This window comes from Chrysemys picta, chromosome 13 (genome assembly GCF_011386835.1).
Source record: "Chrysemys picta bellii isolate R12L10 chromosome 13, ASM1138683v2, whole genome shotgun sequence".
In the NCBI taxonomy this organism is placed as follows: domain Eukaryota; kingdom Metazoa; phylum Chordata; order Testudines; family Emydidae; genus Chrysemys; species Chrysemys picta.
In genome coordinates, this window is record NC_088803.1 from 23447439 (window position 1) to 23462386 (window position 14948).

Sequence of the window (14948 nt, forward strand, 5' to 3'; positions counted from 1 at the left end):
ACAAACAAAAACATTGAATGCAATGGCTAGCTAGGATTAACACAGGGATTTTTTTTTAAATTTGACAATTTCATGTCTTGTAAATACAGTCTAAAGACAAAGTGATCTACAGCTAATCTTAAAAGTTTACAACCAAAATTCTGCTAGCAATCTTTTTAACATCTCTTATACTGTCACTGATAAAGAAAATCTATAGACAATACAATACAATGTTTAAAGTAAAGGAATAAATATAATTTAAAAGCAAATATGCCCTTGTCTGAGATTATTTATTTTAAATTCACGTACCAGGCTTATTCATGTTCCTCCTGAAAAAAAAGGAGAAAGACAATCCTCTACCTATGGATGCTTCTGAATCCTTTTCCACCCCAGAGTTCACCTTTTTTCTGATGTTGCTCTGTTACTAAGAGCTCTCAAATATGTGTATGTGGACAAGTTTAATTTAGTTAAAGCTAATATTTTCCCTTTATATATCAAATTTTGTGTGTGTGAGTCAAGTTTCTACAAATCAGTGAATGAGATTGTGTCCTTGTGCAACAAGTCTTCGGGGTCTTATTCTTGCTTGAAACTATTTGGAATATTGAACTGATAGACATAATGTAAAAACAGGGTTGCAGGCTAACCTGACTATGTGTGTACTGTTTTATATTGCATTTTATAGGGTTCCAGATCTCTCTTTTAGGAGCTAGAGAGCCCTCTGTAGAATATAATCAGTTATCTAATTCCCAGTTTGCTCTCCCTGCAGTATTTTGTTGTTTCAGTCCGAGGGTGACCTATGCCAACTGTCCAGCCTGCCAAGTACTCCTTTTATGACACTGGAAAACAAAGCTTCAGCTGGCAGAGGCTGAGCCCTCCTGGTGCACGAAAGGTCTGAAGTACAAATAAGCTGATGGAAAATCCCGTGCAACCTGAAGACTAGCACAAATTTAACCATCACTATGAATCTGAGCGCAAGAACACCAGCCTCTACTAGGCAAACATCCTGCTCGATGAGATCCACTTCTGCAAACAATGAACCGCGGCGCCCCGGGAGCCCCCAGGGCCTGCTGTGCACACAGCCAGGTTACATAAGGCGGCCCGTGCTCGCGGGATGCTCAGGCCCAGCCAACGCCGCGCTCCGGGAGGCGGAGAGGAGCGGAGCAGAAAGGGAGGCTGGCTGGGTGGCTCTCACCCCCTCCTGCGCCCTAGCGCACCGACACGGAGCCACAACCAACTGCAGCTATAGCGGCCAGCCCCGGAAGAGAAGGGCCCTGCAGGCCGGCCCCCGCCCGACACCGCGCAAGGGTCCCTTGCCCTGCCGGCATGCAGCTGGGAGCAGTGCCCCCGGCGCCGGCCCCAGCCCGCACTCCGCTCTCGCCGGGGCAGCAGGGGAGGCAGACCTAGCCCGCCGCCCGTCTGCCCCCAACGCCCCGCGGGCTGTGGGGCGCCCCGGCCCGACCCACCTCTGCTCTTCCCGCGCGATCCGCACCCAGCGCAGCAGCGGCCAAGGTGTGGGGTCTGGGCGGGCCAGCGCGGCTCTGGCACCCTGATCTCCCGGCTCCTCCCCGGGGCGGGGACGCTGCGCCGAGAGGCCCAGCTCGGGGGAGGAGAACGCTCCCCAGCCCGGATCGCCGCCAGCGCCGGGCTCTCTCCGCCCAAGCAGCTGCTCGGCGAGGGGCCACGAACTCCAGAGTCTGTTCTGCCTGCAGCAGGAAACTTCCTGCAGCCCCGGCGAGGGGCACTGCCAGCTCCTTGGGCGGCTCCCAACAGCGACGGGAAGGGGCAGGCTATTGGGAAGCGCAGTCGGGGTAGCGGCTGAAGAGGGGACAGGGATCCCGGTAACAGCGAAGAGGAACAGTGGCAGGATTATGCGGAGTCTGAGAGCAGAAGCCAGGGAAAACGCTGAGGTTGCGGCTTCCATTGATGACAATGAGTGAGCTGCGCCTGTTTGTTCGCTCCATGCCATGAGCTAACTGACCAGTTTGACTTAGATAAACACTAGTTGGAGGGAAAAGACTGAGGGCTACATGTTGCAACTTAGAGACTAACACATTTATTTGGGCATAAGCTTTCGTGGGCTAAAACCCACTTCATCAGATGCATGGAGTGCAAAATACAGTAGGAAGATATATATACATACAGAGAACATGAAAAAATGGGTGTTGCCATACCAGCTCTAAGGAGACTAATCAATTAAGGTGGGCTATTATCAGGAGAAAAAAAAACTTTCCTAGTGATAATCAGGATGGCCCATTTCAAACAGTTGACAAGAAGGTCTGAGTAACAGTAGGGGGGAATTTAGCATGGGGAAATCGTTTTTACTTTGTATAATGACCTATCCATTCTCAGTCTTTATTCAAGCCTAATTTAATGGTGTCCCGTTTGCAAATTAATTCCAGTTCTGCAGTTTCTCATTGGAGTCTGTTTTTGAAGTTTTTTTGCTGGAGTATTGCGACTTTTAGGTCTGTAATTGAGTGACCAGGGAGCTTGAAGTGTTCTCCGACTGGTTTTTGAATGTTATAATTCTTGACATCTGATTTATGTCCATTTATTCTTTTGCATGGAGACTGTCCAGTTTGGCCAATGTACATGGCAGAGGGCAATGCTAGCATATATCATGTTGGTAGATGTGCAGGTGAACGAGCCTCTGAGGGTGTGGTTGATGTGATTAGGTCCTCTGATGGTGTCCCTTGAATAGATATGTGGACGGAGTTGGCAACGGGCTTTGTTGCAAGGATAGGTTCCTGGGTTAGTGTTTTTGTTGTGTGGTGTGTGATTGCTGGTGAGTATTTGCTTCAGGTTGGGGGGGCTGTCTAAGCAAGGACTGGCTTGTCTCCCAAGATCTGTGAGAGTGAGGGATCGTCCTTCAGGATAGGTTGTAGATCCTTGATGATGCACTTGAGAGGTTTTGGTTGGGGGCTGAAGGTGACGGCTAGTGGCGTTCTGTTACTTACTTTGTTGGGCCTGTCCGGGAGTAGGTGACTTCTGGGTATTCTTATGACTCTGTCAATCTGTTTCTTCACTTCAGCAAGTGGGTAGTGTAGTTTTAAGAACGCTTGATAGAGATCTTGTAGGTGTTTCCAATCCCTCAGACTCAGACAAAGACAAATCAGAGGCTAAACTGATCCTAGGGCTCGAATCAAGCTATTGGGTGTTCTGGGAACCCAGGTATTTAGGGAGGATGGTGTTGATGGTGTCAGAGTCGTCCACAAGCCATGCAGTTCTCCTTACAAATATAGCCCTGGATGAACAAAGCATTTACTAGAGCTCTTTAAGTGCTTGTGATGTCAACTACTGCAGAAAAATCTAGTTGACGTGAAATCTTAAATGAAGTTTTCTTACAGAAATGGTTTTGGGAGAGGGAAGTTTTCTCATTTCCTTTCTTTAGCTCTCAAGTACAGATAAGAAAATAGGCTCAGACTAGCAGAGTTGTCTCCAAGGGAATAGAAAATCCCTCCGGCCATACAGAGTTCTCTACAGTGCTTAATGCTAGAGTAGACCTCTGGAATATTAACCACAACAAATACGTCATGATACTTTAAGCAGTTTTCTCCCTTTCCTGACAGTCTTTCAATTTGAGGAAATTAGTTAAAATCTTAATCCTCCATTGTGGGTCAGATTGCTGAGTATGAAATATATAAAAAAGAAAATGATCAGGTAAGCAAGAAGTTTTCCATTCTAGAGCCCCTTCACAGCCAACAAAATTTATGAAGGGATGTGAAATAAGGACCTAAAAGAGAGAGGATAACTACATAATAAAAAGAGCCACTAGGATGCTGAATGTAGACAGATTTTAAGAGATTACTGAGGCAGTGCAGGTTGTGGCACACTCCTTGCAAATACCACTACCATTGGAAGCATAAGAGCTTTCTGCCAGTGAAGTGATTAATCCTCACACAAATTAGCCAATAAACCCTTAGCGAAGTTAGAACTTCAGCGTGCTCCGGTCCAACTCAGAAGATTTTCAAGCTTTCTTGTCCTTCTTTCTTGGGTGACAGGTCTCTGATAGTAATTGATTGCTTCTTTGAGTCAAACATATCCTGCAGTGCCTTTGTGTATATTCAAGGTGTGCCACTCTTGTGATATTTCTATTTAAATTTATTTATTCTTAGCTTCTTCTGTGGTGTTCATCACTACATTATCTGAGCATGAGAAAATACACAAGTCCAACTCTCCTGTGAGGTATTATCATTGTTTTACAGATGAGGAACTGAAGTAGAAAAGTTGGTGACTTGCCCAAGTTCACACAGGAAGTCTGTGGCAGAGCCAGGAATCTTACTTGGCTCTACTGCTTCCAACTCCAGGCCTTTAATCTCAAGGCCATCCTTCTCAGGGAACTTTTAAGTAGACAGAGAAGAGTTACGTCTACACTAGCACTTAAGCAGTTGTCCTTGCTACTTCAGGGAGAAACATTGCTGAAAAGTGTCAGCAACGATTCAGTTTCCCATTGTAGACAAAGCTTGAACATTTGTTTTAATATTCAGCAGCTCACGCAAGTGTTCCTTGTGAACTGTTCTTAGACCCACTTGTCTAAGGTGATTTTTCTTCCATCTTCTAAATTATTCCACTTGCTTCTGCAGTAGAAATCTCTCTGGTATCAAGGAGGCTTGGTCTAGAAATCTGTCCTATTGCAAAAGGAAGAATGAAAGTCCCATCTAGGAGGAATGGAGGACAGCACACATTTCTTGGGCTTCACAGCTACTTTAGGGAATCCCCCGGATAAAATAGCTGCCAAACAGTTTGTCTTCAGAGTCCTTTGATGCTATTTGGTCTGTATATATGCTTCCAAGGCAGAGCAAAAGGTGTCTGACTACCTTATTACATGCTATGAGATAAACAAGGCTTACGGGGAAATCTCTGAAAGCTATCTTTAACTTCTTGTCACTCCAAGACATGGAATACCTAAACTTGTCTATCCAAGCAATCATATGGAGGGTGAGACAGAACCAGTGCTGAGACACACAGCGAAGAGTAAAAGCCTTAGAATTATGCTGAAAGAATGACTTCTGTCCGTAATCCTTTGGGGGATGAATAACCGTTGGCAGGTGATCACTATCTCTGACAGATATCAGTTTTGGAAGTGACATAGTCCTTCTTGCCATTGCTGTTCTGTTCATGTTCTGTACCCAGAAGAATTATAAAGAGATGCATGCCAGTAACCCAACTGAGCATTGTAAATCTCACTAAGATTTAATAAAAAATATTCTTAACAGGTTGCAAAAAGTTATTGCAAACTGTAGTAAACCAAAAGTACAATATTTGTAAATGAGGTTACTACAATGAGTGCTATAACAATAGACGTATATATAAAGGATAAACTCTCTCTCTCTCTCATAAACATATATATATATCATTATCAGAATTGGGGAGGGTCTATTTAATCTTTCTGAGGACCGAGTCAGTACACATATAAAGCCACAGGTATTTAATTATTAGTCATCTTATTCAACTCATTGTTGTAGCAAGTGATTTTAACAAAAAATTAGTTTCCCTTTTAAGTGTGTTTTATAATTTAACACAGTTATTTGGCCAATCACTCAAGACTGAACATCATTTAACCCACATGTGACGGATATTAGTCGCGTTGCTTGATACAGTACTGTACAGCACTCAGATCCTACAGTGCTGAGAGGGTATAAAAACTGATGTAGAGTAGAATTTAGTGAAGCTTTAGGAAAAGTGGACAAGACACCCTAGTTCCATTCCCACATGTGAGTAAGCTACTATCCCATATTGCTACTATTGACCTTCCGTGTCACATTCTTTGGTAGCATTCAACCACAAACAGGCTGTGCACACAGCCTCAAAAGTCTACCATTACCTCTGACAAACTAATCAGTTTCTCTCAAGTCAGGCTAACAACAGAACTCAAGATCCAAATCCACCTACATACCGTTCCTCCCCAGCCCAGCATAGAGTATAGAACAAATTTAATCTCAAGTCTATGTAGTTCTTTGGAGCCCTAATATATTTGCTCCAATTCCCCAGAGCAGACACTTCAGTACAACTTTGTACAATGTCTATCATTAGGAAAGAGAGAAGGGTAAAAAGGTCAGTTAGCCCAGGCTTCTTAGCCAGGCTTCTTAAACTTTACATATTGCCAGCAGTAAAAATTGCACACAAAAAAGGAAATACCGAAAAAGAGTAATTTCCACCTTCAGCCCCATTAGTGCACTCAGAGATACAGGACAAAATAGAGCCTAATGAAGTAGAAGGAGGGGCTGCTCAGCAAACAGAACCATCTCTGTTTAGGCTTCAGTATCTCCAAGTAACAGACATCCTTTGCAGGAAGACAACCATCACTCCTTGATTTGTGTTTGCACACAGTACAAATCAAATACATAAATGCACATTTCAAATTTGTATTAAAAGCGGACAAGCAAATATGAAACTGCCCCATCTCACAAAATGAAGACTTATTTGAATCTTTAAAGAAAAAAAGTGAAACTCAGCCCTACCTCCCAAATGATCCCTCATTTTCCTTCCTACTTTCTCTCATTAAAATCACCAATATCTTAATTTAAACCATGTGAGCTCAGATGCCACAGTGATGGGCACTTCAAAATGTTATCATAATAGGATGTGGCAGCACCCGAAGTCTCCACCGGGCCCAGCTGTTGCTCAGTTTTAGCTATAGTGTGAAGATTTGCCTTGAAAAGTATCTCAGATTGAACTATTTTTATCTGGGAAGTTCCAAAGCAGAAGAGATCTCTCTTTTCAGAGAGTAAGTGACTTTTCCCATAAGAACATCATCTTCTGGGTCTAATCAAAGGAGATTACCAAATGTAATGTTAAGCAAACAGGGCCTAGTGGAGACACAGCAAGACTTCATACCGAGTCCAGCTGCTCCTGAGGAAAGTAGAGAGGAGCCTTCCCTTGAAGACTGTATTCTTTCTGAAACAACTGTCATCTTAGTAGTAAGGGGAAAGATTTTATTGTCACTGGAGGCAGCATACAAGAGGACCAACTAGAGGAAGGGTAACCCCTTCATAGGTTCAGAAAAACATCCACACTTATCTAAATTGACAAACCTTGAGGCTCAACACGTGTTTATTTGTTGCTGCCCAGACGAAATCCCCAGAGCTCTCATGCTAGTTTCCTCATCTGCTACGTTCATTTTGGCAGTGACCAAAATCCATCTACATCTCATAGCTATTCAGTGCACTGTATTAAGTAAGATGATAGCAGTCGAATTCTTGAACATGTCTATCAGAAAATCACCATCATAACTTGCAACCTAATTATCAGTTCCAGCAGAAAGACCAAAGGTTGCACGGTCTATTGCGAATAGAGGGCCGTATGGGTCAGATTGGAAGCACATGGCTGGAGTAGTTTGAGGAAGCTTGTACTTCTGCTGCCTGTATGTGAATAGAGGGCGAGGGCTCAAGGTCTGACAAAGGTATATTCATTCCAAACAGACGTGTAAAATATAGTTCTGCTAGATACCCCACTTGCTCTTTTGCTACTTCATTCAGAATTCTAGAGTAGCGCACAATAAGTCCTAGAATTCTTAAGTCTTCACTTGTTTTAATAATAGGGTTCATTTTGGGGGAGCAATGTGGTTTCCTTTAGCATTTGCTTTACCTCCCTAAGCCATATGTTTTTGGGATCTACTCTCCCATTCTTCTTGGTAAAACAGTAAAGTATAAGTTAGTTACTGTATTACTTGTATCTTGAGCTTTTGTCATGATAAGCAATGGACTGATAGAATATCTCAATATAGCAATCCCTTCAGTTCTTTTTTCTCTCTTCCATAAAGCTTCCTCTCAATATCCTTAAGAGGCCAGTGAAGGAATCCTGAAGGCCTCCGGTTCCTCAAGGATCAGCATTTTATTTGTCACTATGATTTCATCTAACACATCCACCCATTTTTAAAAACGTGGTGGTTTTGCACATCTCTTCCTGTTGTCCCACACAACCCTCTTTCAGTTTTCATTGTTTCTGCTCCCCCAAAACTGGCCTTTGACAAAGGAGTCAGACAGAATACTCTCAAGACCACAGTGCTTCACCATCAGCACTAGTCAAACACTAGAATATTGCAGGATTACTTAGTTTCACTCGGATGCCCTTTAAAAAGGGCAGGTACTACAAAATAAAGGCTTTATGATCTCTATAAGGTCTCTATGATTCGTATGCAAAGGGAAGTCTGAACTTCCAGGCCACGGGTGAAGAGGCAGGAATGTGGTGATCCTAGGATGAGTATCAAGCCTTATGTACTTAAACTAAAAGGGGCTTTCCATTTTTTGTGTAGCCTTCATCTTTTCTTTTTAAAGTACACATTTATTTAGTAACAAACCAAGACACTTCAGTCACCTTGCAAACTCAAACCTACATTTCATTAGCATAATGTACATGGCCATCTCAGAAATAAAGTAATCAATAAGTTACCTTTTTGTTAAAGAGGGCCACATTTCCACTGATCCTCAATCACCTGAACTCTTCAAAGTATTAGTGTGCTTCAAAAATTGCACATGTATGCAAACTAAATGTAACTCTCAGACTTCAGATAAGTTATAATGCTGCTTTTAGTGCCACAAAGGTTGTATGCTACTGGAATTATTGCTGGATCACTCCCCAAAATTAAAAAAGTTACTAACCTGTTCCATAACTGTTGTTCTTAAGAGATGTGCACCACATTTCTATTCCACTCCTGGTGTCCGTGTGTTCAGCACACAGCCATCAGAAACCTTTTCCCTCAGTTGTACCCATTGAGGGCTCAAGCTCCCCTGCTGCTGGAGCTACTGCATGCAGGTTTAAAGGGTAGAGCCGCCCCCAACCCCCCTTTCTGACCAGAACTCTGATGTAAAAGGGTAGGAGGGTGGGTCATGGAATGGACACATGCAACAAATCTCAAAGAACAGCCGTTATGGAACAGGTTAGTAACTGTTTTTCTCTTCAAGTGATTGTACATATGGATTCTGCTCTTGGTGACTCACTAGCTGTAGAACAGGAGGTGGGATCAGAGTCTATTTAAAAAAAGATTATAGAACACTTGATCCACTCTAGCATAGTCTCTGGAGTCCTGAGGCACAGCATAGTGGGAGGCAAACATGTGAACTGAGGTCCAGGTTGCCGCTCTACAAATGTCTACAATTGGAATTTGTGCCAGAAAGGCCAAAATCAATTGTGACCTTGTTGAACGAGCTGTGACTCTGTTGGGTGGTGCAACATTAGCCAAATCATAACATGCTTATATAGGACGCAATCCAAGAAAAAATTATTTGGGTGGAGATTGATTGACTTCTTACTCTGTCAGCCACTACTATGAACAACTGGGAAGATTAAAAAAGTGTCTGGTTCTATCTAGGTAAAATGTCAAGGCTCTTCTGACCTCTCTTTGTACATGGCCTCAGGCAGAAAACAGGCAAATAAATTGCCTGGTTGATGTGAAAGAGGAAACCATCTTAGGGAAGAACTTTGGATGAGGGTGCAGGCAAACCTTGTCCTTAAAAAAGGATCATATATGGAGGTTCTGAAATTAATGCCTGCAGCTCTCCTACTTTCTGGCCAATGGATTGACCACCAGAAATGCCACCTTCATTGACCGAAGCAGCAGCAAACAGGTCTTGACAATACAAAGTTTAGATCCCCTATGGGATCTAGTCTGGCACTTGAGATTATAATTTGACTAAGCCCTTAAACAACCTTATGGACATGTCATTGGAGAAAATAGAGTGATTGTTCACTGTAGGATGGAACACTGAAATAGCAGCTAGATGTACTTTGATGGAACTATCCATCAAATCTTGGTGCTTCAGGTATAATAAGTAATCCACAAACAGAACACCTGAACATACACCAGCTGGATCTGTCAACCAATCTAGGGAAGTGAGGGCACTCTTACCACAGAGTCCAACTGATGTCAGGCAGTCCTGCAGAGTTCTGAGTTGTAGTCTGGCGTACTGAACCACATAGGTGACCCAGAACCCTCAAACAGTTTTGTGCTATTGTGACTGGGCAAGGCTTCAAATCTATGAAAATTGAATTGCCTGAAACCTGACACCGGAAGAAAGGCATTGGCTTGAAAGGAGTCCAGTACAGCCCCAATAAATTCTATCCTCTGGACTGGGGTGAGGACAGATTTTTCTGGGTTGATTATCAGTCCCAGAGCATTGAACATTGACTGGATCATGGCAACACTGCTCTGTACTTGCTGTTCAGTCTGGCCCTTGACAAGCCAGTTGTCTAGGTAAGGGTAAACTTGCACTCCTGATCTTCAGAAGAATGCAGCTATTACTGCCATGACCTTTGTAAAGACCTTGGAAGCTGCTAACAGGCTAAAAAGTAGTATAGTGAACTGGTAACGATTTTGATTTACCAGAAATCAGAGGTACTTCCTGTGAGCTTGATTGATTGCCCCATGGAAGTAGGCATCTTTCAAGTTGAGTCAAGTCTGGTCCCCAAGATCCAGGGAAGGGATGACAGAAGCTAGCGTGACCATGCAAAACTTTATCCTTTTTAAAAATCTGTTGTGTTGATGCAGGTCTAAAATTGATCCGAGATCCCCTTACCCCTTTGATTTTGGAATTGGGAAATACTGGGAATAAAACCCCTTCCCTCTGAAATCACATGGAACCTCCTCTATGGCTCCCAAGTGAAGGAGTAATTGACTTCTGGGATAAGGAGTTTCTTGTGAGAGTGGTCTGTAAAGAGGGGCATGGAGGGAGGGGTAGAAGCAAATGGGAGAGTTTATCCCACTTACACAGTACTCAAGACCCACTGGTCCAAAAGTAATCTGAGATCAAGAACTGTGGAAATGGGACAGATGGTTTGCAAAGGTCAGGGGGGTTGGGTCTGGAGATATGTTGACCTTGAGTGGTCCATCAAAACTGCCTCTTCGGAGTTCCCAGGTGTCTTAAGTGACCCAGAGCCCAAGTAGGAGGAGACCTACACCTATAACCCCTGAACCTCTTTTTTGATAGGTCCTACTGAGGAAAAGTAATGGAAAAATTGGGGTGTCTACTGTGGACGACAGTGGATCAGGATCAGGAGTGCAAGTTTACCCTTACCTGTCTCCTGCAGGCATGTACCAACCTAAGGACTTTAGAGTGGCTCTAGACTCCTTAAGTCCATGAAGCCTGCTGTCCATTTGGTCTGAGAATAAAGAAGGACCCTTGAATGGCAAGTCCTGGATACTGCTCGATATGTCAGGGGAGACCAGAAGACTGCAACCAGGATGATCTACACATGGCCACTGCGGAAGCCAGGGTTCAAGTTGCTGAGTCTGCTACATCCAGCCCTGTCTGCAGTGGTGTTCTCCTGACTAATCTACCCTCATTGACTAGGGAGCCGAACTCCTGTCTAGCGTTCTCTGAACTTTTCTCTGAACCTGGAAGCAGCTCTCAGAACTTTTCCATTGAGGCCCATAAATTAAAATCATACTGCCCCAGCAAAGCCTGTTGGTTAGTGATACACCAAATAAATCTTTCTGCCAAATAAGTCCAGCCTTTTAGCATCCTTTGATTTAGAGTGGCAGTCTTGTGCCCTTGATGCTTGTTCTAATTAGTCATAGTCACAAGTGAAGAGCCTGGTGGTGGGTGAGTATAGAGGTATTCAAAACCTTGGGAGGGTACATAATATTTTCTTTCTGCCCTTTTTAAGGTGGGAGGCAGTGAAGATGGAGTCTGCTACCGAGCCTTTATAGGCTCTCGTATTGCCTCATTAATTGGCAGAGCTACCCTGCAGGAACCCACCATTGATAAAATGTCAACTTGATGATGTGAAGACTCTCTGACCTCTTTGAACTGTAAACCTAATTCTGCAGCCACTCTCTTGAGCAATTCCTGATAAAACTTTAAAATCATCATCAGGAGAAGTGTACTAGATGAAATGGCTTCATCTGGTGAGGGCAAAGAGGAAGCCAAGACTGGAGGGGGTATAACCTTCTCTACTGCCTGTTGCTCCTGCACCTCCACCTAATACTGTACCAGGCCCAGTACCACACTCTGGGGTTTGAGCCATTCAGTACATAGACTCGCTCTTCTAGACAAGGGCACTGATACACACGGTGTGGGAGAAGATCTGGAAGTGGGGGAAACCCCTCAGGGTTACAAAAGGGCCACTGATACAGAGCAGAGCCCCACTATCCTGGTCACATTCCCATGGGAGTTCCCACTGAAGCATCACAGTGGTCAGCAGGAAGAGAGGATCTAAGCAGAGACAAGGAGGTGCTGCTTTGTGTTTGAGATACATCCGACCCCATCTTCAATCCAACTAGGAGGATATCCATTCTTCTGACTATGGTGGAGCTGATCCCATTGGTGCCGGGGATGAGTGCTGGGAGCCAGGTGATGCGCAGAGTAACGCCATTGTGGCAGGCTTCCCCTGGGAAGCAGGCAACGGCAGTGCTGGAGATTGAATCTCTGGCAGTGGTGTGGGGGGACTGGACTCTTGTAAGGATGGCGACACTGTGCACTGATAGGCAAAGCAGGTTTCTTGCTGCTGCAAATGCCTCCGGGGTAGTCACACCAAGATAGTCTCTTGTGGTGCAGAAGACATTGACCCTGCCACTTCTGGCACCAGGCTCAGAGTCCCCTACAGCACCAGGGCCAACTTACGCACAGATTTGGAGGAGGAGTGCTCCGGTTTCTAGTGCACTCCACTTGATGGCTTCTTGACCCTCTTCCCAAATTTAGAACTGGAGGAGACCTTCTCTGGAAGGTTTGTATTTTTTCCTGGGTACAGGCAAGAGAGAATGGTGCTGGGCTTCTGTTAACTCCCGAGGGAGCACACTGAAGCTGCAGCACTCGGCACCAAGTTAGATCGGGAGAGCCTCAAAACAGCGCCGACAGTGGCCTGAGCACTGCCTTCATCGGCCTAGCCTTCTTTGTCCTAGGCTTGAATTCCCTGCAAATCGGGCACTGGTCCTTCACATGTATCTCTCCCAAGCACTTCAAGCAGCTATTATTTGGGTTACTCACTGGCATAGGCCAGGAGCAAGAAGCCTACAGCTTGAAACTCAGGGATTAAGGCATAACTCAATACCGTATCTAGAAAAAACTCCAAATGGGGAAACGTCCAAAAAAAATTTTTTTTAATTAACAGAACTAAAACTTACTATCCTAACAAGACTAAGAACTAGACTAACTATACACACACACACACACACACACTATGTTCACACAAAGGCTGAGACACAAACTGTTCTTGTATAGAAAAGAGTTCCAACAACTGTCACGGTAAGAAGGAAGTGAGGGGGACTAGGGACAGCTCTGCGCTCAGACCTGCATACAGTGGCATGTGGAAGCAGGGAGAGCTCGAGCTGCCCAACAGGTACCTCTGAGGGAAAATGTTTCCGACAGCTATATGCTGGGTGCGCAGACACCAAGAGCGGAATACACATGTGCAACCACTCAAAGAATGCATTAATTTATCTGTGAACATTTCCCCCTGATGCCATCCTCCCTTGGAAGGAAGATATCCGATTCCAAGAGTGGGGCTACTGTGCACAAGAAGCTTAGTCTCAGTTCATAGATCCAAGCCAACTCAAGCATGCCAAACGATTGTCACAGCCAGTAACTTGGAAACATTCCAATTGAGATGAGTTGGCAATCAAGTTTTATAAAAAATAAACCCTCAAAATGTTTTTGGAAAAGTACAGAGAAGCAACCCTTGAACATGCATTGCTTACGCACTGCTTTGAAGAGTTGTCTAATGCATTTTGAGTCTCGTACAGCATTCCAGAAGATTCTGGATTCTTCAACACTATTTGTGTAGAAGTTTCTATGCAAAACAAATTGATCTCCTTGATATAAAAGGGACACTTCATTTATACCCCTGCAACTCTGATACTGAAACTTAAATTCAATCAATTTTATGGGTGAAGTTAATTTGTATAATATATGCAGGGCCCCACACTATTTCACAATTCTGCAACTGCTCCTTGCTACCAAATCCTAGCTTTCATTTTTTAAAAAAATATTCTTCTAGCCCTTATAGTTATGAAAAGAAACTTGATGTTTTAAAGTGTAAACCAATGAAGTGGTGCCTGCCTGTGTCTGCAGAGAGCCTGGAGCTCTGAGAGATCTGAACTGTCCCACTCATCTCAGTCAGTAAAAACATTAGCAAGCCGTCAATTGTTCCTTCTTCCTTTCTTTTAGTCCAGCATTTCCCAAGTTCATGAAAGAAGAGTCCCACTTCAGAAAAAGGAAACTAATAGCTACCTCTGACCCTTCTCCAATGCCACCATATGTTGTTAAAGGCCTACTCAATTTATACATCTGCAACACCCACACTAGTCCTTTAGACACCCCCAGTAATTACACCCCAAATGTTTGAGAATGGCTGATGTAACCCTTCAATATGGGATAATTATTTTACTGCTCATTTAAGAAGTAACATGTTGACATTTAAAGTTGCATCATTCGCATCCGAGTTAACATCCATTGAAATGAATGGAGCAGTTTGCAACTCAGATATCGGTTCAGGTTCTCTTCTGACTCAGGCGGACTTCATTGGCTCAGTTACACTTCTTTCATGTTTTGAAAGTACTTTTCACAATCATACCAGCTAGAAATTACTTGTTAACAGGCAGCTAAAGTCTTCAAAATTTGGTTATTCTAAAACACGGCTGTCCCAATTTTCAGGATTCGGTTTTATTCTCTCAATTAAATTAAAGATGTTCCTATTATGACTGTCTAAAGACTGGTTTTGGACCATTTTTGTCAGAGTTTCACCTTTTTATTTTTTAGTGTGTCTGACCACTTCATTTTATATGTTTTGTCTTTGCCTTGCTTTTATATAAATTAAAATGTCTCTGCCATCAGTCAAAACAAAACTGCAAAATTTCAAATTCAAGTAAAGATTCTAATACCTAAATAATATGGATAATGACCAGCTGGTTTGAAATCCACATCTGATCAGGCAGATTAGCACTAGTCTAGTCCTCCACTAGCACGGTCAGCTATTGAGCACTCACTGGGTATCTCTACACTGCAATTAGACACTCATGGCTGGCTCGTGCCAGCTGA

At 43.6% G+C, this 14948-nt stretch overlaps 1 protein-coding gene across 15 annotated transcripts in view; it reads right to left on the reverse strand.

Moving 5' to 3' along the window:
• Positions 1-14948, reverse strand: part of CPNE1 (copine 1) — an 88899-nt gene that overhangs the window by 46751 nt on the left and 27200 nt on the right. The window contains exons 1-2 of one of the 15 annotated variants that reach the window (XM_065565618.1): positions 1443-1514; positions 289-308 (exon numbers count right to left, since the gene is read on the reverse strand). The exons of 11 other annotated variants lie outside the window; for them this stretch is intronic. The gene's annotated coding sequence lies outside the window, so the exon portion shown is untranslated. Of the gene's footprint in view, positions 1-288; positions 309-1442; positions 1726-14948 lie in introns of those variants that run through there. 3 more of the 15 variants (XM_065565625.1, XM_065565623.1, XM_005310756.5) reach the window with 3 other exon arrangements.